This window comes from Narcine bancroftii, chromosome 3, assembly GCF_036971445.1.
Source record: "Narcine bancroftii isolate sNarBan1 chromosome 3, sNarBan1.hap1, whole genome shotgun sequence".
NCBI lineage: Eukaryota > Metazoa > Chordata > Chondrichthyes > Torpediniformes > Narcinidae > Narcine > Narcine bancroftii.
Window position 1 is genome coordinate 302,632,558 of NC_091471.1, and position 23,531 is coordinate 302,656,088.

At 42.5% G+C, this 23,531-nt stretch overlaps 1 protein-coding gene and 1 long non-coding RNA gene across 11 annotated transcripts in view; one reads left to right on the forward strand and one right to left on the reverse strand.

The window, feature by feature from the left end:
- Positions 1-6,543: 6,543 nt before the first annotated feature.
- LOC138759008 (uncharacterized) lies at positions 6,544-15,067 on the reverse strand. 2 transcript variants are annotated; one of them, XR_011354586.1, is made up of 5 exons: positions 10,936-15,067; positions 9,673-9,745; positions 8,648-8,803; positions 7,279-7,432; positions 6,544-7,176 (listed from the first exon to the last, which is right to left on the reverse strand). It is a non-coding gene; the product is annotated as an uncharacterized lncRNA (long non-coding RNA). The 2 variants fall into 2 exon arrangements; XR_011354585.1 differs by having other exon boundaries at positions 9,673-15,067.
- The window catches only part of LOC138759007 (AN1-type zinc finger protein 5-like), a 32,196-nt gene continuing 23,292 nt past the window's right edge, over positions 14,628-23,531 (forward strand). For 3 of the 9 annotated variants that reach the window (XM_069928769.1, XM_069928767.1, XM_069928768.1), the window contains exon 1: positions 14,628-14,781. The gene's annotated coding sequence lies outside the window, so the exon portion shown is untranslated. Of the gene's footprint in view, positions 14,782-14,960; positions 15,161-15,195; positions 15,219-17,568; positions 17,616-23,531 lie in introns of those variants that run through there. The other 6 variants (XR_011354584.1, XR_011354583.1, XM_069928761.1 and 3 more) reach the window with 4 other exon arrangements.

Sequence of the window (23,531 nt, forward strand, 5' to 3'; positions counted from 1 at the left end):
GTTCTCATTACCATCCTGAACATTCCTTCTCTATTTTTACTTAGTCAGTTGCCAGGAACTCCCATGATTGTCAAGATGCTGGGTCTGATATAACTGCTATAATGGTAGTGCTAATCCAGGAGGAGTGGGGAGCGAGACTCCCACAGGAATGTTACTGCCCAGTGTGTTGATCCTCAATCCAGGTTCTGGAGTGAGAATGGAATCAGTAGTTTACTCTCCCTAATGAATGAAAGACTCAAATTTTATCCAATTCCCTTTATTCGTTACACAGGCCTGTGAGAGGTCAATCACGCCCAGTGAGGGATCAGGAGCTCTCTGAACATACAATTGCATCGGTTTGTATACCCAGCTGCAATCTGACATGACCAATTCAAAAAAGTCTTCTCCCATGTGACAAGTATTATCCTATCAGCTGCACACTAGTCATCTGCAGTAAAACACAAAAGTTTGCACCGTGGTTGAAGTAAAAACACAATGCTGGAGAAACTCAGCAGGTCAAACAGTGTACTTTATATAGCAAAGATATAGATACATAACCAACATTTTGGGCTTGAGCCCTTTATCAAGTTGCGACATACCTATAAGGAGTTAGAATGTTCTTCCCATGTCCTGTGGGTTTTCCCCAGGGTCTCTAGTTTATTCCCATAGTTTGAAATGTACCGGGGGGTGTAGGTTAATTGGGTATAAATTTGGTGGCATGGACTCGTGGGTCGAAATGGCCTGTTACTGTGCTGTAAACATTTAAATGACAAAGGGCTTAAAACATTGGTTATGTATCTTTATCTTAGCTGAGTTTCTCCAGCCTTGTGTTTTTACTATTCATCTGCAAAGTGCATCAATAGGGTGGCATGGTTGGCACAGTGGTTAGTGCGACACTTTTGCTGCACTAATGATCGGGATCAGGGTTCGAATCCCGCACTGTCCGTAAGGTGTTAATATGTTCTTCCCATGTCTGTGTGGGCTTTCTCCAAGGCTATGGTTTCCCCCCTCTGTTCGAAGTGTACCAGGGGTGTAGGATAACTGGGTGTAAATTGTGCGGCATGGACTTGTGGGCTGGAATGGCCTGTTACTGTGCTGTATGTCTAATTTTAAATTTTTTTAATAATTATGTGAACCAATAACATAACAGTTTCTCCCTTTTCTCAGACATTGTTCTTGCACTCACCTGAATGGGGAAAATGTAGGCTGATGCAAATTTATTATCTGGACACCAGGTCGTCCAGCAAGACAAGTCATCCCACCGTCCCCCCCCCCACCCCCACCCCACTCTATGAATATTTATAACCCTCAGTATTCTTTTGGAAGCAGCAAGGAAGAACCTTGCTTCATAAGGCAGAACCTTACTTCCCCACCAGGCAGGTTTAAACTGCCTATAGAACAGGGATTGTGGCACTTTTAACATTGTAGATCCTTGGAGTTCAACACCCAAGAAGGCAACACCCATATTTTGGCAAGCTCCAGGGAACCAAGAGACTGGCACAGGGCACCAGAGCAGGAGAACACACTCCGTACAAGAAAAGGAAGCCTGAGAGAGGACCCCTCAGGATTGGTGACCATGGCAGCAGAACTCGGCGACTGGTTTGTGAGAATCAGATATTGAGACCAGGATTTGCGAGGGTGCTGATGTCAACTAGGGCTCCCACAGGGCCTCGGGCAGAGACAGCACCCCAATTGCTTCAGCAGTTCGGAACCAGGGGCTCTGAAGGTTGCTTTCTCTGCTGGAATGGACAGGAGACTATGTTCAATAAATTAAAACTCGATGAGGAGCTTGGACCACATCCTCGAATCGTTTCCTGTGTCCTTCAAATAATCTCTTGCCGTGATGAAGCTTGGATGGGTGTCTGCGTTGGGAGATTACATCAGACAACAATTAATGTTGATGTACAAAGGAACAAGACAAATGATGTGGATCTTTGTTTCTCCCATACCCAAGTCTGCAGAACCAGAATCACCAAGATGGCATGAAAATATCACTGTGATCACATTTAGGATGTTTATATTAGCAGTCAAGAGATGTGCTTGCCACGCAGCACCAGGCAGTTGTGCTGAGGGTAGGCGTGGGTTCATGCGTGCGATTGACAGCTGAAGATTGAATGAAAAGTTGAAACAAAGGTCAACTAATCCTGCACCTCTACTTTATGTTAATGCCATTCCTCAGAGCCCTGTTGTGTCTAAAATCTCAACAACATAGATGTTGGGAATTCCAGATATTCTTCACTCTTTAGTATGGAAATTTCTCCCCATTTCCAGCAACTTTTTTTCCCTAAGACTATTCTCAGCTGGAACAATCGGTAAAAACACAGTAAATGCTGGAGGAACTCAGCACTGACGACAATCACAGTGTTTACAAGCTTTCACCCAGTTGGCCTGCCAGACTCATTGTTAAGCTCAAATGCTTCAATGTGATCATTTATTTTCTCGATGCCAATGAGAATACATTCTCATTCTCTTCTCTGTGGACTGCCACTTCATCCTGAAAACCATCCAGTGGGGAGGAGCTTAGTAAATGGTGGAATAGACTTGCGGAGTCATATGGCTTAATCTTGCTTCTTTTTATTATGTTCTCTCTGTATTAAAAGTACTGGAAGGATAAAATTATGGATTCCAAAAGGCAAACATTTTAAAATTTAGAGATTATGGCATGGTAACAGGCCCTTCGACCCATGAGACCCCGCCACCCAAATGCACCCATGTGGCCAATTAACCTCCTAACCCCATACATATTTGGAATGTGGGAGGAAATCAGAGCACCTAGAGAAAACCCACAGGGTCACAGGAGAACATACAAACTCCTTACAGACAGTGGTGGATTCAAATCCAGGTCCTGGTGCTGTAATAACCTATTTTCTGTAGTTAAGGAAGACCATACAGATTGTGTAACAAAAGTTCTTGAAAGTAGAATACATAACCTAAGAACATGTTGTAAGCACTTTCCAACATTTCCAACTAGTATCATTTGTAAAGTGGAGAATGCCTGTTGAAATAAAAATGTGTGTATACAATTGTTCTGTGGTAACAGAGTTGATAATTTAACAGAAAAGTGCAAGGTCATGCACTTCATTAACAAAAATCAAAATGCAAATTATGGCGAGGGACTGCAAATGAGTGACAGTCAAAAGGATCTTGGGTTGTAGTACATGATTATGTCAAGTTAGCAGGCAGGTCCAACAAGTTTTAATCTTTATTGTAAAAGAGTTGGAGTTTAAAAATAGGAAAGTATTGTTGCAATTGCTCAGGGTGTTGGTGAGGCCACACCTGGAATTCTGCACAGTTTTGGTCCCCTTCACTGGAAAAAGATATGGTAGCATTGAAGTTCATGAGACTAACTGCTGGGATGAAAGGGTTCAACTATCAACAGATAGTTTGAGTAGGTATTCCTGGGAATTTAAAAAGGAATGAGGGGTGTTTTTATTCAAACATATCAGATCCAAAGGTAGTTTGACAGAGTAGATGATGAGATGGTTTGCCAGTAGGAGTGACATGAACAAGAGCACGTATTTACAAGGTAAGAGTTGGTTATTTAAAATAGGGGTGTGTCAGAATATGATTCAGAATTTATTGTCATGAACATGTGTCACCAAATTTGCTGTTTTGTGGCAGCATTATTGTGCATTACAGGTACAAAAATTGCTAGAAATTACATTACTGTAAATACACTATTAAAAAAATTAGTGCAAGAGAGAGAAAAAAAAATGAGGTAGTGTCTGTACCTCATTGTCCAGAGGGGAAGAAGCTGTTTTTATATCATTGGGTGTATGACTTCAGGTTCCTGTACCTCCTTCCTGATGGTAGCAGTGAGAAGAGGGCATGACCTGGTGGTGAAGGGTCCTTGAGGCTGCTTTGTTGAGATGTCCTTAATGGAGTGAAGACTGATGCCCATGATGGCGCTGGCAGAGTTCACAACTCTGTAGCCTTTCCCTGTCCTGTGCATTGGCTTCTCCATGCCAGACAGTGTTGTAACCAGTCAGAATGCTCTCCACGGCAAACCTGTAGAAATTTGCTAGAATCGAAAGTTCTTTGCTTAGAGGGTAGTAAATCTCTGGAATTTTCCTAGAAAGTGGAGGAGGCTAGATCATTGAATAAATTTAAGGTGGAGGTAGATGAATATTTGAAAGATTAAGGAATTGAGCCAATGGGGAAGCATTTTGAATGTTGAAAGGCCTAGATAGAAAATATGTGATAAAGTTGTTTTCCATGGAAGGGCAATCTAGGGCATGAAGGCACAACTTCAGGATGAAGGGCACCCATTTAAAACAGAGATGTGGAGGAATTTTTTTTTAGTCAGTTGTGAACCTCTAGAATTTATTAACATGGGCTGCTATTGAGGTCAGGCTGTTGAATGTATTTAAAGTGGAAGTTGATAGGTATCAGGGTATCAAAGATTATGGAATGAAGGCAGGGGAGTAGGGCTGAATGGATCAGTTCATGATAGAATGGCGGAGCAGTCTCGATGCACTGAATGGCCTTCTTCTGCTCCTATATCTTATAGTCTTTATAAAGGTCAGCATCACCAGGAATATGTTAGAGCATTGTTCAGCCATAAAATTGAACACAGTGATCTTTCTACTTAAAACTTTCTGAAACAAATGAATAAGATAAAATATCAGAATGCCAAACACTAAAATTACAGTCAACAACACAAGCAATTACACAGAGAACTTCTAAAGTGTTTAACCATATAATATAACCATATAACCACTTACAGCACAGAACAGGGCAGTTCGGCCCTACTAGTCCATGCCGTAACAAATCCCCACCCTTCTAGTCCCACTGACCAGCACCCGGTCCATATCCCCCAGTCCTCTCCTATCCATGTAACGATCCAGTCTTTCCTTAAATGTAACCAATGATCCCGCCTCGACCACGTCTGCCGGAAGCTCATTCCACATCCCCACCACCCTCTGCGTAAAGAAATTTCCCCTCATGTTCCCCTTATAATTTTCCCCCTTCGATCTTAAACCATGCCCTCTAGTTTGAATCTCCCCCACTCTTAATTGAAAAAGCCTATCCACGTTTACTCTCTGTCCCTTTTAAAATCTTAAACACCTCTATCAAGTCCCCTCAATCTTCTACGCTCCAGAGAAAAAAGCCCCAATCTGCACAACCTTTCCCTGTAACTCAGACCCTGAAATCCTGTCAACATTCTCGTGAACCTTCTCTGCACTCTCTCTATTTTGTTTATATCTTTCCTATAATTTGGTGACCAAAACTGTACACAGTACTAAGCATGTATGTTCTTAACTATTGTCTTCCCTTTTTCAATAAATGAGGGAGAGAGCCCTCTACTGGTTGTTTTACCAACCTGAGTACCTTGCCTGGTGCTCACATATAACTGGCCAATTACATTATGAAACCATGAGATATCTTCCCTGAACGTATGTTGCACAAATCATATATGGCGAGAGAATCATTTGTCACATTGACATTGTGCATTTAGTTTGGCCAATTTATTGAGTAAGGTCAGAGATCAAATTCCAAGAAAGAAAACAAGGGATTACTCAGTGAAGTGAAACTAATCATAAGTACTGTAAAGCCAGCATTAGGTGGTGAATGTTAATGTTGCTAAACTATTTGAAAGAAATAACAGCCAATATGCATAAAGAGTTTTAATCATTGCTGATGGACGACATACAAGATGGTGATGCCTTTGCTCAGCAGCAGACGTGAGGGGTTGGAGACTCCAGGGGAGTAGCTGACTGGGGCAGGGCACCAGAAATGGGGAGAACATCTTCCTCCCTCCCCCCAACTGAGGAGAAGCAGAGGAGACAACCCTTAGCATGGTGGCGGACCAGCGAGGGGCACTGTGGCTGAAGGACACACACAGGCAGCAAGCTGTTGGTGGCTTGTGGGCAAGGAACACATACAGGCTGTGGGAGCTGACAACTTGAGGTCAAAGAACTCACATAGGCTGCGGGCTGCTGGAGGCTGCTATCAGAACCAAGATTCGAGAGGGTGCTGATGGCAAGAATGGCTCCCGAAGGGCCTGGGAAGCCTCATTGTGTTGGAGGTTTAAATCTCAGCTCAAGTTGCCGATGGTTTGAACTTAACTGGAGCCTTGTGCGGCTGCAGAGGCTGCGGGAGATGCTGGGGATTCATGGCTCTGCCCTCAGATATCCAAGAACGTTAACGGAGTGGAAATTCCTGAACATGATCGAAGACCCCCCCCTACCCACTCAGGAAATGGCTGATGAAGGGGTTCACACACCACCATGCACTCAATCAATGGAAGTGAAAATTCAACTACCAACTGAGCTCTGCATAGATGGTTGTGGAGAAAGACACAAAGGTCTCTGGAGGTGCCTGGCCAAATGACTGGATATTAGTACTGCCTTTGTGTCCGAGGTTGTTGTTGCGTGTTGTGTCCTGCATAATATATGTGAGATTAACAAGGAGTCCCTAAGGTCGCAGGTCTCCCTCCGCCAGATAGAGCTCCTTATCAAGGTGCAACGGGCTATACGTGAGGCTATTATGTCCATTTTGTGAAGGCATCAACCAAACAACTTAGGCTTTTAAGTGAAATTTTAAGTAAATTTTATTGCACATTTAAACAAGGTTTAATTCGAGGTTATGAATAAAGATTTAACACGTTTATAGAAGTTATCGAGTCAACAGAACTATATACAATTATCAACTATTAAAAAACAATGTACAATAAACAACAATTAAAAGACTTTCAACCACTAGATTACTTTGTCCAATAACACCTGGAGTGAGGAAGAAACAGGAGGTTTAAAAGTCATCTGCCTCAGACAGCTTTCCTCCCCACTCACTGCCGTGGATGAATTTGATGCTATGGGGGCAGGATGTTAAATGTGGTGGTCCATTGGGCCAGGAAGACAGTGGAGGAGGCTGGAAGAAGGAGGAATGAGGCTGGAGGGCAGAGGGCACAGTCAAGCAGGAGCGCCAAGCACAGAGACCACGTCCCTCATCAGGCCCGTCTGGGCCTACATCTTCTGATGGATGTCGGAGATCATCCACACAAAATTTTTACTGCGCTGCTAGTGCTCCTACCAGTCAGGCTCCCGTTCCTGCCTCTCCGCTTCTTAGTGGGCAAGTACCATCCTCTCCTCCCACTCCGCCTGCCTCTCCTGATGCAGGCAGTTACGCTCCAGGTCATTTCCTGGATCTTGGTGGTGACCTCCTGTGTCTAGGTGGGCTTCCTCCTCCCCTCAGTTCCTGGAGAGCAATGGAACACATGGGAAATTAGAATATGGTACTTCATGGGCAAGCACTCACAAAACACGAGAAAAATTGGACAGATACAGAACCAGTCCTTACCTGCCTGTGGTACAGCAGAGATGAGGTGGGGGCCAGTAGAGGTCCTGGGGATAGATGAGGTGCAAGCAGTTGAGGTACTGGTGGTGTTGGTCTCCCCGTCCACTCCCAAACTGGTCGAAGGCACTGGTGAGTCTACGAGAGTTCTCTCACTGGGCTGTATGTTTGAAATGAGGGACATAGGGTTTGCTGACCGGCTGGCAACCCAGATCTGGTAGGGGAGGTTATAGTATGGCCAGTCTAGCCAGTCCCTCCCACTATAACCTTTATGATCATCATCCTAAAGAAACTTCCTACAAAGACTCTTCAGTTTGTTGATCACCTGGGGCAGCCCTTTGAGGGAGGAGCTGCTGCCTCCCAGTTTGAGACCATTTTTCACTACAAACACTATAAAGATTTTTTGCTGCCATCTGCTGCCTTGCCTCTCGACTCCTCATCACACGTTCAAATGCACACACGCAAGGATGTCATCATTGCTTCACTAATGGGACCCAGCATACCAGGTTGGCCATTAACATTGGGTGACCTGGTATGCTGAAATGAAATGGATCGTCAGTGATACACCCTCCCTAGGTGGTTAATTCCTTGATCAATTTGGACCCCCCCCCCCACCCCCACCACTAGGTTGGGAGCATTCACACTGGCAGATGAACTGGTAAATTGGCAGTAAATTTCTAGGCTTAAGTGCCCAATGTGAAAGGGGCTTAGTGAAACAGACTAAGGGCAACACTACAGATGCGAGGTCTGTTCAGTGGAATCAGAATCAGAATCTATTGTCATAAACATGTCCTGAAATTCAATGTTTTGTAGCAGCATCATATGGAAAATATTGCTACAAATTATGTATAAAGTTTCTGTGCAGTGTTTTTGTAATAAAAATATTCCTATAGTTAGTTATAACAACAAAAACATTTTTCGTAAGCCCAGCTTGCATGTATCAATATACCTACGAGGCTAAAACTCTATGATAATTAACTTTTTCAACCTTCTAATGCGCTCTGGTCACAGCCCTCCCCCTCCCCCCCCCCGCCACTCAGTGTTGCCACCACCTCCCCCTGCCTACGCTCAGCACCATTGCTGCCACAACGGATATACAAGGAACACATTCCTGTTTCTTGTACGGCTCGGTACACTCATACACTCAGTCCATTGAGGAGAGGGGTGGTGACACCATGAAGTAACACACCGGGTGACACCAACCCTAGTGACACCACTGGGTATGGGTGGGATGAGTCCACTATGTCACTTCTTTTCCCAAGCATTGGCAGATATAGATAGAGTCGATAGTGGAAAGGGGTTTTGTGTACTGATGTGAGCTGCATTCAGAATTCTCTGCAGTTTCTCAGGGTCTTGGGCAGAGCAGCTTCCATACCACACCATCCTGACTGGATACTCTTGATGGCGAATCTGCAGTGGTTGTTGAGGCATGCCAAATCACCTCAGGGACCTGAGGAAGTAGAGGCATGGTGTCTCTCCTTGGTCTTTGCATCGACATGATTCTTGTAAGACACATCATTGCAGATGTTTACTGTAAGACAGTTAAAGATGTCGTTTTCTACCCTGCTCAATGCACAAAATCTTTATCACTCATTGTCAATAACCATACTTCCTGTTTGAGTCATGTCTTTACTCCCCTGCTCTAAGATCAAAATGAGATAAAAATTGAGGACAGCTAGCATTACGAAGGGCAAAGACCAGACTGGCTAAACATAATTTTTTTTGCTTTTTTATGCTCAATTTTACCCATACTTTATAAAAATAATTATCTATTGTATTTGATGTTTAGAATGCCACACATTCAAAAATAAGCCCTTAAGACATAGGAGCAAAAATAGAATTTTAAGCTATCGAGTCTGCCCCACTATTTTAATTTTGAGCTGATCCACTTTCCCACTCAGCCCCACTGCCAAGACTTCTCCACATAACCTTTCATGCCCTGGCTAATCAAGAAGCTGGCAATCTCCGCCTTAAATGCACCTAATGACTTGGCCTCCACAACTGCCTTTTGCAACAAATTCCACAGATTTAACCACTGTCTGGCAAAAGAAATTCCTCTGCGTTTCTGTTCTAAGTGGATCGCCCTTCAAATCTGAGGTTGTCCCACTTGCCCTAGACTCTCTCACCACGGGAAACAACCTTTCTACATCTACTCCATCCATGCCTTTCAACATTCGAATACCCCTCATTCTCCTAATTCCAACAAGTATAGGCCAAGAGCTGTCAAAAGCTCCTCATATGATAACCCTTTAATTCCTGGAATCATCCTTGTGAACTTCCTCTGAACCCTCTCTAACGTTAGCACATCCCTTGTTAAATGAGGAGCCTAAAGAGACGATAAAGCTTGATATATTTATATATATATATGCACGCTGGAATTAAACTGGCTGTTTTACTTACTTGCTGGTTTGGGGAACTGATGTTATTCACTTTAGTTTTGCAGCAGCCATACCATTTGGTATTCCTGATGAACCTACAAAGGAAACTAAGTCACAAATTTATGATTTTATGGATCATATCTGGGAGAGAAGGCCATAGACACAGTAATGACGATTATCTTCTAGAAAAAAGACAATACTGTGATGTTATTTCTTAAATTATATGTTATTTTTTTCCAATGGAATACATTTATTCATTTCTATGTACCTTTGCTGTATTCTCAGGCTATCTTCTAATTTCCAGGTTGACATAATACATTTTTTTGCTACAGCTAAGGCTATCATAATAAATCTTTTTTGTGCTCCATCCAAATCGAGTCCTAGTTCTTTACTTCTTGTATTACTTAGAAGAAAGATCTCTGGATTTTTTTGTATGTTGCTTTTTGTGATTTTATTTAATACCTGGTTTAGATCTTCCCAAAACTTTACCACTGTCTCACATGCCCAAATTGCATGTACTGTTGTTCCTGTTTCCTTCTTACAGCAAAAACACCTGTCTGATACTATTGGATCCCATTTATTTAACTTTTGAGGCATGGTTCATAGCCTGTGTAACCAATTATATTGTATCATGCGTAACCTTGTGTTTATTGTATTTCTCATAGTTCCGGAGCATAGCTTTTCCCATGTTTCATTCTTTATCTTTATGTTTAGATCTTGTTCCCACTTTTGTTTGGGTTTACAGCTTATTTCCTCATTCTCTTTCTCTTGCAGTTTGATGTACATGTTTGTTATAAATCTTTTAATTATCATTATGTCTGTAATCACATATTCAAAACTGCTTCCTTCTGGTAACCTCAGTCTGCTTCCCAATTTGTCCTTCAAGTAGGTTTTCAACCGTACATGGAACACAAGAGATGTCCTACCGCAGACCTCCACCCCCTAAAATGATAGAATGAGAAGAAGACTAAATGAACTGACCCAATGTGTAAAAGTAGGTGACACCATTTTCTTGTTTATTTTCACTGTGTGATGACATTGTTTAATGGGTTTATTGTATTGTATATGTTGAACGTTTAGTGGGTGGGGAAGGGGTGGGAAGGAGGGAGGGAAGGGAGGGGGAAAAATGACACTGTGTATATTCAAGAGGGAAATGTTTAAATGTATTTTGGTCAATATGGTTCATAGTGTGAAAAATAAAAAATAAAAATTAAAAAAGAAAAAAGAGAATACAATTGTGATAACTGGAGTGATCACCCACACTGGATGTTATCTGCATCCTTACCTGAAAATTTGCTCCCAAATTCTTTCTAAAAACACAAAAATGTGAGAGGTGCTCAGGTCTCAGAACATGATTAGGAGGTAAAAACATATAATTAATATTTTGAGCCAGAGGCCCTGTTTGAGAAAGAGAAGCAGAGGTGATTGTAGCAGCAGACCAGTGAGGGGCAGATGTTGGTGACTTGAGGTAAGGTACCCATGTTGGATTCAGGGTGCTGGCGACTGCGATCGATGGACTCACACCACGTTGTGGACTACTGGAGACTGGCTGAAAGGGTACTAGGTATTGGCACCGGGATACAAGAGGGTGCCAAGTTCCCTGGAGGCTTTATTATCATGTCAGAGGTGTGCATCTGGAGCTTGGGTTGCTGATGGCTTGAACTGAAGTCTGTGTGGCTGTGGAGGCTGTAGGAGTGGTGGAGGTTTCTGTTTCTCTGGTTGTAAGGAGTGCTGGGAAATGTTTGTCTGCCTTACAGTAGACTACAGGAAATTATATATAACATCACATTTTCTGTTTTATTACAGGACAATAAAATAATATTGAAAATTAGGATCAGTTTGCTCTCCCAAGCATCATAGGTTTAAGGTGAGGAGAGAGAGATTTAACAGGAACCTGAGGTTTAACTTTTTTTTTATATAAACACAGATGGTGGTGGGTGCATGGAATGGATTGCGCAGGAGGTAGTTCAGGCAAGTACTATTGCAACGTTTAAGAATAAATTGGTCAGATAGAGGTATGGGATGGGTAAAGAGGGAAATGGGCCAAATGCATGCAGGTAGTAGTGTGGGTGAGACATTTTAGTCAGCTTGAGCACATTAGGCCAAAAGGCCTTTAACCACACCCTATTAAGGCCCTATTTACGTTTGGTTGGCTCTGATGGATGTGCCCGAGTCTGACACACATTCCAAGCTCTGTTGTTACCAGAGAAAAACAATGGAACAAAGATGTTCTCAAAACGTCAGAATGCCACATCCTAGAGAACTTGGTTCAAATCTGGTGCTGTCTGTAAGGAACTTTTATGTTTTCCCCATGTCTACATGGGTTTCCTCCAGGTGCTCATTTTCTCCCACCCTTCAAAACATACCGGGGATGTAGGTTAATTGGATAGCATGGGCTCATAGAGATGAAAGGGCCTGTTACCATGCTGTATGTCTAAATTTAAATGATTCCCCCCCCACAACTTGTGGAGACCCATGGCCTATGATAATTAAAATTCAGCATGGTACAAGAACTTTGAGTCTATTTCACAGGAAGGATTATTGCCTTGAGACTTTCACTGAGATTTCCCCTACTCCAGATTCTGATCAACTGCTGAGTAGTTACAGTACGTCCAGAAACCAGACTGTTTGGCAATGGGTCAGTCCGGATTTTTGAATTTTCTGGATTCTCATGCAGTACTTTTAAAATTCAAATTTAAGGCTAAATGAGATGAACAGAATTTTGGTAGATATTCAATAGCAAATAAAACATGCTTCATTATCAAAACGAGCAATTTTAAAGAAAAATAAAAAATGTGGCTATGCATCTGTGGCACATATGCTTACACGTGTCCATACAAAAGCCTGCTGAATTTTAAAAGTTTGAATTTTCGACAAGTCCAGACTCTCAGGTGGTCCAGATTTCTGGCATCTGGATTTTTGGCCTTCTACAGCATATCTCATTTCAGATTTGTCATCACCAGATTCAGATTTATTGTCAGAGTACATGCATGATATCAACATACCTGAAATTCTTTTTCCTGTGGATGAAGTAGAATTTCAAGATTTAATTTATTATCATATTAATAAAACAGTGTCATATTACATGAAATTTCTTTTTTTGCCAGCTACGGGCAAACAGATTCACAAAAAGCAAGAATTGCCTAGGCGCCTCTTAAAGACAGAGAAGAGAGAAGCAAAAGAGGAGGCCCAGAGTCACCGAGTGCCCATAGATTCACCTCCAGCGCTTCCATGGCAACACAGAGCCCAGTCCAAATCATTGATAACCCAACCTCAAGATTCAAAGCTCTGACATAATCAAGGAATCCCCAGCTTCCTTGGCACATTCTCGTATCCCACTTCCGAGAACTGGTACCTCTCCAGCCAGTTCAAGCCAGTCTCCAGCAGTCCGCAGCCCAGCACGAGGCTCCCGGCAGCAGTATCCAGCAGTCCATAGCTTTCATGGGTTCCTCACCTCAAATCTCCAGTAGCCCACCGCGTGCACTGGTCCCTCAGCCACAGAGCCCCCTCACTGATTTGTCGCCATGGTCACTGTCCCCAAAGGTCATCTCCTCCGCTTCACCCTCACAGATAGTGCGTGATCTTCCCATCCTCTGATGCCCTGCTCCAGTCCTCCACTTCCCCCAAGTCTGCAGCCCCTCAGGGCTGCTGTCAATTAATAGGCAGAGACCCACAGTTGCTGGATTTCAACTAAAACCACCGCCAGCTCCCTCAATGAGCCATTTCAAACCCTGTGCAGAGCCGACGCGGGTGTGCTGCATTTCTGCTCCCTTACTCCCCGCTGGTCCTCACTGGAGGCAGCGCTGCTGCTACAATGGCTCCAGAATTATGATATACTTATTGGCAATGCAAGAAAAGACATTGTACACATGTAAACAAATAAAGAAATGTAAACAAACTGCAATACAGAGAGAAAAAAAAGTCAATAAAGAGCAAAAGTAAGTCCTTAAATGAGTCCCTAAATGAGTTTGTTGTTGAGGAGTCTGATGATGGAGGGATAACAGCTGTTCTTAAACCTGATGGTATGAATCTTGTGGCACCTACACCTCTTTCCTGATGGTAGTACCGAGAACAGAGCATGCGCAGGGTGGGGTGGTGCAGATCTTTGGTGATTGCTGCTGCTTTCCGTAGCATTAGATACAATGGCTATGACAATTATAACAGCAAAAAGTCTCAATATCTCCCAGTATTGACAGATTATACCAATGGTAGGGAATTCTAGGACAAGAGGATAACCATTTGAAGGATATCTTCCTTTCATACAAGATACTTAACTTTTCCCCTAAAGGTTTTAGGTCAGATTTCAGATTTATTGTCAAGAGTACACACATCACATATTGAGATTCCTGTTTCCTATGGGTGAGGTAGAATACCACTTATTGGTAGTGCAAGAAAAAAAAACGACAAATTAAAAAAGTAACAGATAAAGAAATGCAAACAAACTGACTGCGCAATACAAAGAGAATGAAACAAATCAACAAAGTGCAAAGAATTTTTAAATGAGTTCCTGATTGAATTTGTTGTTGAGTCTGACAATGGAGGGGTAGCAGCTGTTCCTGAACCTGATGGCGCGAGTCTTATGGCACCTATACCTCTTTCCTGATGGCAGCAGCGAGAAAAGAACTCCCACAGCAGTGCTACCTGTAGATGCTCTCGATGGTGAGGAAGGTTTTTGCCTGTGATGTCCACTACCTTTTCCAGAGCTTTTCAATCAAGGGTATTGGTATCCGCATAACAGTTTCCACTAGGTTTCTGTAGAAATTTGCCAGGGTTTCCAATGTCAAGCCAAATCTCTGCAATAAAATACCCCAACAGACTGCATTGCACTGCACCTTTTTCTCCTGCAAGGTAGCAGCGGAAGTGCCAGCTGAAGGCACCTCTTAATGGTTATGGGAGTGACGTCATCGATACCACTGATGCCCACAAGGCCTGGGCCCGTGACGTCACGCTCCCGTGACGTCGACGATGACGGCGACATCCTTTGTGGGAAGCGGGGGGTGGTGGCGGCGGCGGGAAGGCCGGACGCAAGGAACAAATAGTGTGGTGATCGACCGAGGGGAGAGAGAGAGAGAGAGAGAGAGAGAGGGGGGCAGCGGAGCGGCGCGGCGGTGGCACTGGGCCGCAGGTTCAGGTAACGGCTGATGCAGGCATTGCGGAGGCAGAAGCGTCGGGTTAAATTATTGCTGGTTCATTCCGGCGGAGCTGCCTGTCGCCATGGCTGCTGCCCTCGTCACGTCAGAGGCAGGTGATCGGTACTCCCCCACCCCCGTGAGGCCCCGCGTCGCCCGGAGCGCTTAGACACGGCAGATTGGGGGCTCGCCCCACACGCCGCGGGTTGAAGTTGGCAACTACCCCGGCTGGAAGTTGAGGCTCAGCCACTCAATGGGATTAGCCCATTCCAGTTAGTACTGGCTGCAGGGAAGTCCCGCCTACATTCCCTGCGTTGATTGGATGACAGGGTTGTCCATCCGCCTGCTGCGCCATTCCTGATTGGGTGGCGGCGCTGTCAGGTAAAGCCCTGTTGGTGCCTGGGGCTGAACGACATTTTCTGGACATTCCCGGTTAATGGTCTTTCCTTGTTCTTTGTTCCTTATTAGGATTTAAAGTTGTATTGTTTCTGTTGTTTGGCTTGTAACTTCTTATTACTGATGCTAATTCTACTTTTTTTCCTATTAATGTCAGCTCAGAGTATCAAAAATAGAGATTGTTCGTTTATTAATGTGTTTGTTAAAACATATCACTGTTTATGAACCTTTGTGGCAATTGTTTAATTGTGAAACCAATTAATTGGTTAAGAGTAGGGATTTTAAAAAAACTAACAGTGGGGTTTTGCAACTTGGAATACTTAATTGTTAGGGTTTAGGAATTGGGTTGAAGTCATTGTAGCTTTAATCTTTGCAACTTCGTCCAGTACTTTGCAGATGTGTTTTGGGTTTGTGTATGTTAATGATTGGTTGTTCCATTGTACTGTCTTCCATGAAAGCAAAATGTTGCCTTGACATTCCATTAATTTAATGAATATCAGTAGAAGTTATGTTTTGGGGACTAGAAAAAAGATTTCTTATTGAACTGCCACTAACTTGTGCAGTCATTTGTTTTGGACCCCAGCCTGTCCCTTTTCTCATTATTTCTTTCACAGTTTTTTTCACTCCCTCCCCCTTTTTTTGTACAGAAAAGCAAATGTAATTAGTCCATTGTTTTATTTTGATTTTTGTAAACCTTTTGTTCACATATGCCAGATAATTCATTTCACAATCTTAATTTATTAACTTCATAATATTTATATTAATGGCTTTTTATTTGTTTCCCAATAGTTTGGGTTCATGGGAGTACATTGTATCTTGATTAAATGTTTACTTGAGTGCATTTCCAAGAGTGCTATTTCTGTGCTCATGTTCTAAACCTGTGTCTGAGCCGAATACTGAAGCACAAAAGCTGCAGTGCTGTAATCATGACAGATGAAGGTTTGCTGGAGATTGCATGGGTCAGTCCAGATCCAAAATGTTGACTGACCATTTCTATTCAGAGATATTGCTTGATCTGATGAGTTCTTTCAGCAATTCTTTGTCTACTGAGCCTACACGTTAGCATTCTGATTGGAATAACTGGATAGCAGTCGTAAACAACAATCCTAGATATTTTTTAATTTTTAAACTGCTTAAAAAACATTTGTCTTTGCAACATTGAGCAATAACCAAACTGGATCTATTTGGTTTCTATTGCTGCATAATTGAATGTCCTCCCTTGATCAAAGTATCTTGAGTTTTATGTTGGGGAAACTCCAGATGGCAAAGTTGCACATTTGTTTTTGTTTCTCTTTCTAATAATCGGCTTTTGAAAATGTGAATGCCCTAAATTTCTTGTGGTTTATTTATTCAAAGTTTTAAATCCTTGATTTTTGAGGAGGAGGGTTTTTTCAAATTATTTCATCTTGGCCCAACTCACTGTTAGTTGAATATTTTGGATACAGAAATTTTTTTGACATTTAAGGTTTACTTAGAATATTTCTTGCATTGGGTTTTGCTTTAGGTGATTGTTTAAATGTTTTGTGCTTGTATCCCTTGTAGGGATACAAGGGTTATCATATGAGGTACATTTGACAGCTCTTAGCCTATACTCGTTGGAATTTTAAAGGAGGAGGGTAATCTCATTGAAATATTTTGAATATTGAAAGGGCTGGACAGCATAGATGCAGAAAAGTTGTTTCCCATGGTGCAAGAGTAAAACAAGAGGGCACAACTTCAGGATTGAAGCAAATCCATTTAGAACAGATGTGGAGGAATTCTTTTCAACCAGAGGGTGGTAAATCTGTGGGATTTGTTGCCACAGGTGGTTATGGATGCCAGGTCTTTGGGTGTATTTAAGGCAAAGATTGATAAGTTGTTAATTAGCCAGAGCATCAATGATTATGGGGATGTCAGGCAGTGTGGAAAATGGATCAGTTCATGATTAAATAGCATGGCAGACTCTGGGCTGAGTAGCCTATTTCTGCTTGAATGTCTGGTGCACATATTACCCGCAACACTTCTAGTGATGTCCATAGTAGCGAACTGGCAAGGAGCAATATCCAGGGCTTGGATCAAAAGCAGAGAGAAAGAAGGTGCTATGCGTTGATGTTATACAGTTTTGATCTGGGCACTTAGCCAATAATGACCCTAGGTAATTTAAACAAGCCAACGGCAAAGTATGCACTAATGGGTGGCCAGAGTGCAACGTTGAAAGATGATGTGACTTCCAAATAAGTTTCAGACAGGGAGTCCACGTGTTTCCCACAATCCAGTGTCTTGTGATTTTAAAAACAATGTTGAGTTAATATGAGTGGTTGTTTTGTGGTCAGTTCAAACTTAGTAAAACTATTTATGATAGAAGGGCCTTCTTTTAAACTGGAAATAGTGAGAAAACAAATTTTAAATTGCAGGCATCATGATGGAAGATTGGACTTGACGGAATATATCTGAGGATCAGGTCAGTGTTGCCGTAGAGATGTTTTATTATGACCTATTGAGATTGATAGCTTAATAAAGATAGTGCAATGTGAGAGGGGGAGAAAATAAATGTAAAAACTAAAATGCAGAGCTCAAGAAAATACTCATCTGGATAGCTTGTGCTGGTGGTGAATTAAACCATTATTTCAATGGATGACCTGCAGCAGAACTTTACAGTTTTTATAAAAACTAAACAGGCTTCCTTGAAGTTGTGAAATTCCCTCTATCCTAAGTTCTGAATACCGAAAAGATCCAAACTTTTTTGTGATGCCAACTACAGAAAAAGTGCCTATAGATGACATGGTGAATGTGTGATAGACTTAATGAAAGACTAAGAGCAGTGAGCATTCATAAAAGAACAAGAAACCATTAATGTTTATAAAAATCAAAGTGACGTCTAAGACAAAAACCATTGTTAATGAGGCAAATGACACTGGAGAAAATATTTGAAAAAGCCATTGAGGAGAATTTCTAGTATTTAGTGCTGCATTTATCATATTTTGTAATCAGAGATCATGTTTTTTGGAATGTATTAATCATTATTTCAAAGCCTGCCGTTGATTTTTGCTGTTTAACCGCTGATACAAGTATTTTCCTGATGCTACTAAGCTGCATAAAACCATTGTTCTGATAACAGAAAAAAGTCCAGTCCAAGCGTTTCAGATATGGAGATTAAAACGTGTGTAGAGAGGAGCAGGGGTACTGTTTCACAGGTGTCATTGAGTGTCATTATGTCAGCACACAAGGTTGCAGATAGATAGGAATTTGGAGAATTAAGGTGGCTGGCAATTGCAGACTTGGGGTTAATCCAAAGAACTGTAATCAATCATTTTGGGTTCTCTATTCTAGCCATCGGGACTAAATGCAGAATAGTGAACCTAGTAAAAGATGAAAAGCTAAAATAAATGACTAAAAATGTTATTTATGCTCAGGGAAAACTGTCGGCCCCGCCGCCTTGTGTGTCGGCCCCGCCGCCATGTGTGTCGGCCCCGCCGCCTTGTGTGTCGGCCCCGCCGCCTTGTGTGTCGGCCCCGCCGCCTTGTGTGTCGGCCCCGCCGCCTTGTGTGTCGGCCCCGCCGCCTTATGTGTCGGCCCCGCCGCCTTGTGTGTCGGCCCCGCCGCCTTGTGTGTCGGCCCCGCCGCCTTGTGTGTCGGCCCCGCCGCCTTGTGTGTCGGCCCCGCCGCCTTGTGTGTCGGCCCCGCCGCCTTGTGTGTCGGCCCCGCCGCCTTGTGTGTCGGCCCCGCCGCCTTGTGTGTCGGCCCCGCCGCCTTGTGTGTCGGCCCCGCCGCCTTGTGTGTCGGCCCCGCCGCCTTGTGTGTCGGCCCCGCCGCCTTGTGTGTCGGCCCCGCCGCCTTGTGTGTCGGCCCCGCCGCCTTGTGTGTCGGCCCCGCCGCCTTGTGTGTCGGCCCCGCCGCCTTGTGTGTCGGCCCCGCCGCCTTGTGTGTCGGCCCCGCCGCCTTGTGTGTCGGCCCCGCCGCCTTGTGTGTCGGCCCCGCCGCCTTGTGTGTCGGCCCCGCCGCCTTGTGTGTCGGCCCCGCCGCCTTACAGAAATACTGCTCGCTTTCCATGAAATGTGGGAGATTAATTGCACACATTGCTTTTGCTGACAATGAATCATGTTGACCAAAAGAAGCTTGTGTTGGGTTAGCAAATATTAGTGATATCCCTGAATCTCAAATTTTGTAAATTTGTATCTTTGCACACATAAATAAATGCCTGCCTTCAGAAAACTTCTCTAACAGAAAAACTTTTGCAGTTTATTTTGCCTTTTTTTGTTTTGGACTGAGCATCTGCTTAAGTAAAGTTTTTAAGCAGTTACAGTCAATTTCGATTATCCAAAATGTTCAGAACTAGTCAGATAAATGATTCTTTTTTAGATAACTGGTCTTTTTCTTTAAAAAGCCCAGCAACGATAGCAAATCCCCAGGGATGCTTCCCAAGCCATTGGCGAGTCGGTGGGCTCCTATCTCACAAGTCACCAGAGCTCCTGACACAGATTCCTCCTCAGGGAGTTGGGGGAAGGTTCAGAGTTGGCGACAGGAGCAACGTCCGGTGTGCTGAGGAAGGAAGGGGATGGAGGGAAGGGGAGGAAACACCACTGAGCTTGAGGTCCTGCTCCTGCCTGAGGTCCTTGCCCCTGCCCAGGAGGCTACTCTTCTTGATAATGCTGGAAAAAGGGATTATTTCAACTGCTTTAGGCTGAGAGACAGTGGTACACAGTTTGAGAGGAAGAGTTGGAGAGAAAGTTAATAGGGGAAGGTAAAGAAGAAATGGAAAGAGAGGGGGGGAGAGTTGCCAGAGACGAGGACAATCGTCATTCTGATTTCACGTCGAGTTAATTTTTTTAATCTTGTGACATCAGTTCGGCCCCAAAAAAATTTAGATAAATGAAGATTTCTGATTTGTTTCATATATCCTCATTTATCTGAAATATTTTTCAGATAAATTAGGATTTTGGGGCATCCGATTTCAGATAATTAGAGTTGTACTATATTTAGAGATTGTATAGAGGAAGGAAGAATTCTCTCTTCTGTGAGTAAATAGATTGATAAAACCTACATACAATTGTTAACTTCAATGTATGACAGAATTCCAGGGTATCATTCTGTGGCCTAAATATTATGATGGATCAATAGTTTGTCATCACCATCCCTAACCAGCAGTTATCAGTAATATTGAGTTTCATGTAATAATACTTCATTTGTAACCAAACAAATGCTGCTATTTCCAAGTCTTTCAGATGGCAACTAATGGGGGGGATAAAAACATCAAGAAATTAAAAGGGTTCACAGAGCAATCTTCAGCTGGCAAAAACTTGTGTCATCTGATTTTTAAAGAAATTGCAACAATGGGGAGAAGGATGGTATAAACCCAGCCAAACGGAACAGAATATTTGATAAAAATAACATCTTGTAAACTAATTCTGGCTTACATTCCTGTTGGTGCTACAATATTATTTTCTTCATGTCTTGCAAGAGCATCCAGTCAAAAGAGGAACTTTAATAATGGCTTGATGTAATGACTGTGTCCTGAGAAAAATCAGCTAACTTTAGTTTTTTGGTGGGGTTGGTATGTGAGGTGTTCAGTCACATCATGCAACCTTGCTAACAAAATTTAAAATTTTATTTAACTTTTAGAATTTTGGGGAAAGGGTCTTCACTAATCAATTGGGATTTATTTCTCCACTTTGTTTAAAATCGTTAATGATTTTGTAAATGATTAAAATTTGAGTACATAATGTAGAGATAACTTGTTTCACATCTAGTAAATTGTCTCTTTTGAGTTTTTTTATTTTTTAAATTTCATTCTGTGCCAACGCCTAACTTGCACCAAGTTTTTTTTTTCTATAGCAGTGTAAAAGTAGAAATCTGATATGTTCATGGACCACAGCGTCCCATTCCAGTATCAGATACTGCTCCCACAAACACATGAAAGAACAGTAAGTTCTTTATAATGCACTTTCCTTTGCCACATATGTGGCACTTTAGCCCAGCAGACTCAATATTGACTGGGCATCGATAAATTCTTAAAATAAACAGTATGTTTGGCTGGGTCTAGAATGAAAGTCGGAGGTATGCAGTAAAACAAATATGTTTAATTTCTGCATAAACCTTGAACATGTTGATTGAGATTACAATATGTCATGCTTGGTCATTTTTTATTAAATGGTGTATGATCATTCCCCTTCTGTGAGGGCTACAACTCTGAGAAATTGTGTGTCATTGTAAACCCAAAAATTAGTGTCAAAATAAAAGTTGTGCAAATTTAAATTAAATCTGTTTATAGAAAAACTCATAATGGGGCCTTTGGTGCTGGTTTGCGAGATTTTCCAGACAATTAAATGCTCTTATGAAGATGTTAACACACTTAATTCACTTTTTTGTTGCGCTGTTATAATTTTCTGGTGGTTCTATTAATTTAAAGGCATTACAGGAATGGGGGCTCTGATGAGTTTCAATCAAGTATGGGTAACACCAGGATTTCTGAGTAGTTGATGGCGCAGTTCGTGCTACATTGTTACAGCACCAGTGATCGGGACCAGGGTTTCAATCCAGCACTGTCTGAAAGGATTATGTATGACCTCCCCATGTCTATGTGGGTTTTTCCCCAGGTGCTCCACTTTCCTCCGGTTGCGATTGGTCGACACATACTCATGGGCCTGTTACTGTGCTATATATCTGAATTTAAATTTAAAAAATTTAATTTGAACAGTGATTTTTTTTTGGATTTTCACTTTTTTTTAATTTGGTATACCTAGTTGTTTAAATGGTTTATTTCAATACATTACTAATTAAATTCCTGAAATACTGTTCATGACCATTATATCGAGGACTATTAAATAGGACTGGTTGAAATTTCTTTCTTGGGGTGGGGGGGAAAAACATGTTTAGAAGAATTATTAGTAAACTTCACTTTTGGCTAATCCAGTGTAGCCTTTCTGAAATTCAATTTAATGGCCTTGGAGGACGGTGGTGACAGAACTTTTTTAGGTTGGAGGTTTCTAACCAGAAGACAGATGGAGAGAAAATTCAAAATTCCAAGGTGCCAAGAGACATGGGAGTTCTCGTGCAGGATAACCTAAAGGTTGACCTCCAGATTGAGTTGGTGAAGAAGGGAATGTAATGTTGGCATTTATAACAAGAGCAGGGATATAATGTTGAGAGCCTATAAATTACCAGTGAGACCTCACGAGGAGTACTGTGTTCAGTTTTGGGTGCCTTATTTGAGAAAAGATGTGCTGGCGTTGGAGAGGGTGCAGAAGATTTTCTGGAATGATACCAGGAATGAAAGGGTTAGCAGATGAGGAATGATGGTCAGCTCTTGGACTGTACTTGGAGTGCAGAAGGGGGGACATTTCAAATACCTAAAGGCCTGGACCGAGATTCTCGGACAAGAGGGCATCATTTTGAACAGATGTGTAAAAATTTCTCTCTTCAGATGGTTGTGAGTTTTGTGGAACTTGTTGCCAGGTGGCTGTGGAAGTGAGGTTGTTGGGTGTATTTAAGGCAGATATTGACAGGTGTTTGATTTGTCAGGGCATCAAGGGCTAGGGGGAGAAAGCTGGGGAGTAGGGTGTGTGATCTTGTGTTATGTGAAGTGATTGGTGCTGGATGCACTGTTATTCAATATTTGTATTATCAACATGGATGGAAGGGTAGGAGGGATGGTGAGTAAAAATACTATGCTGGAGAAACTCAGCAGACCAAGCAGTTCACTTTATATAGTAAAGATGCATACCCAAAGTGTCAGCTTGAGCCCTTCAAGTTATGTTGCACCAGTTTTCCCCTTCATATTCTGTGAAAGGATCGCTAAATTTGTAGATTTCACTATCAGCATGGGCTGAAAAATGGCAGGTGGAGTTTACTTCAGATAAGCACAAAGTATTGCATTGTTTTAAGTCCAGCCTGGGCAGGATTTGCACAGTAAATGTTAGTGTCCTGGAAATGTGGTAGAACAGGGAGACCTTGGTTACAGATACATAGTTTCCTGGGAGGGTGGTGGAACAGAGAGTCCTAGGATTATGAGTACATAGTTCCCTGAAAGAGGTAATGTGGGTAGAAAGGGTGGTGAAGGTGTTTAGCACACTTGCATTCATAGGTCAGGGCATTATGAACAGAAGTTGGACATCATGTTAAGGCTGTGCAAATCTTTGAGGCCACTCTTGAAATACTATGTTTAGTTCCGGTCACCTTGCTATTGAAAGGATCCCGTTAAACTGTAAAGGGTGCCAAAAAAAATCTCAATAATGTTAGTGGGACCTGAGGACTTGTGTTACAAGGAGAGGCTGGATAATCAAGGCCTGTTTTCCTTTGAAGCTTTGGAGGCTAAGGGGTGAATAATCACATTCTTTTCCCCAGTATAGGTATGTGTAAAACTGGAGGGTATATATTTAAA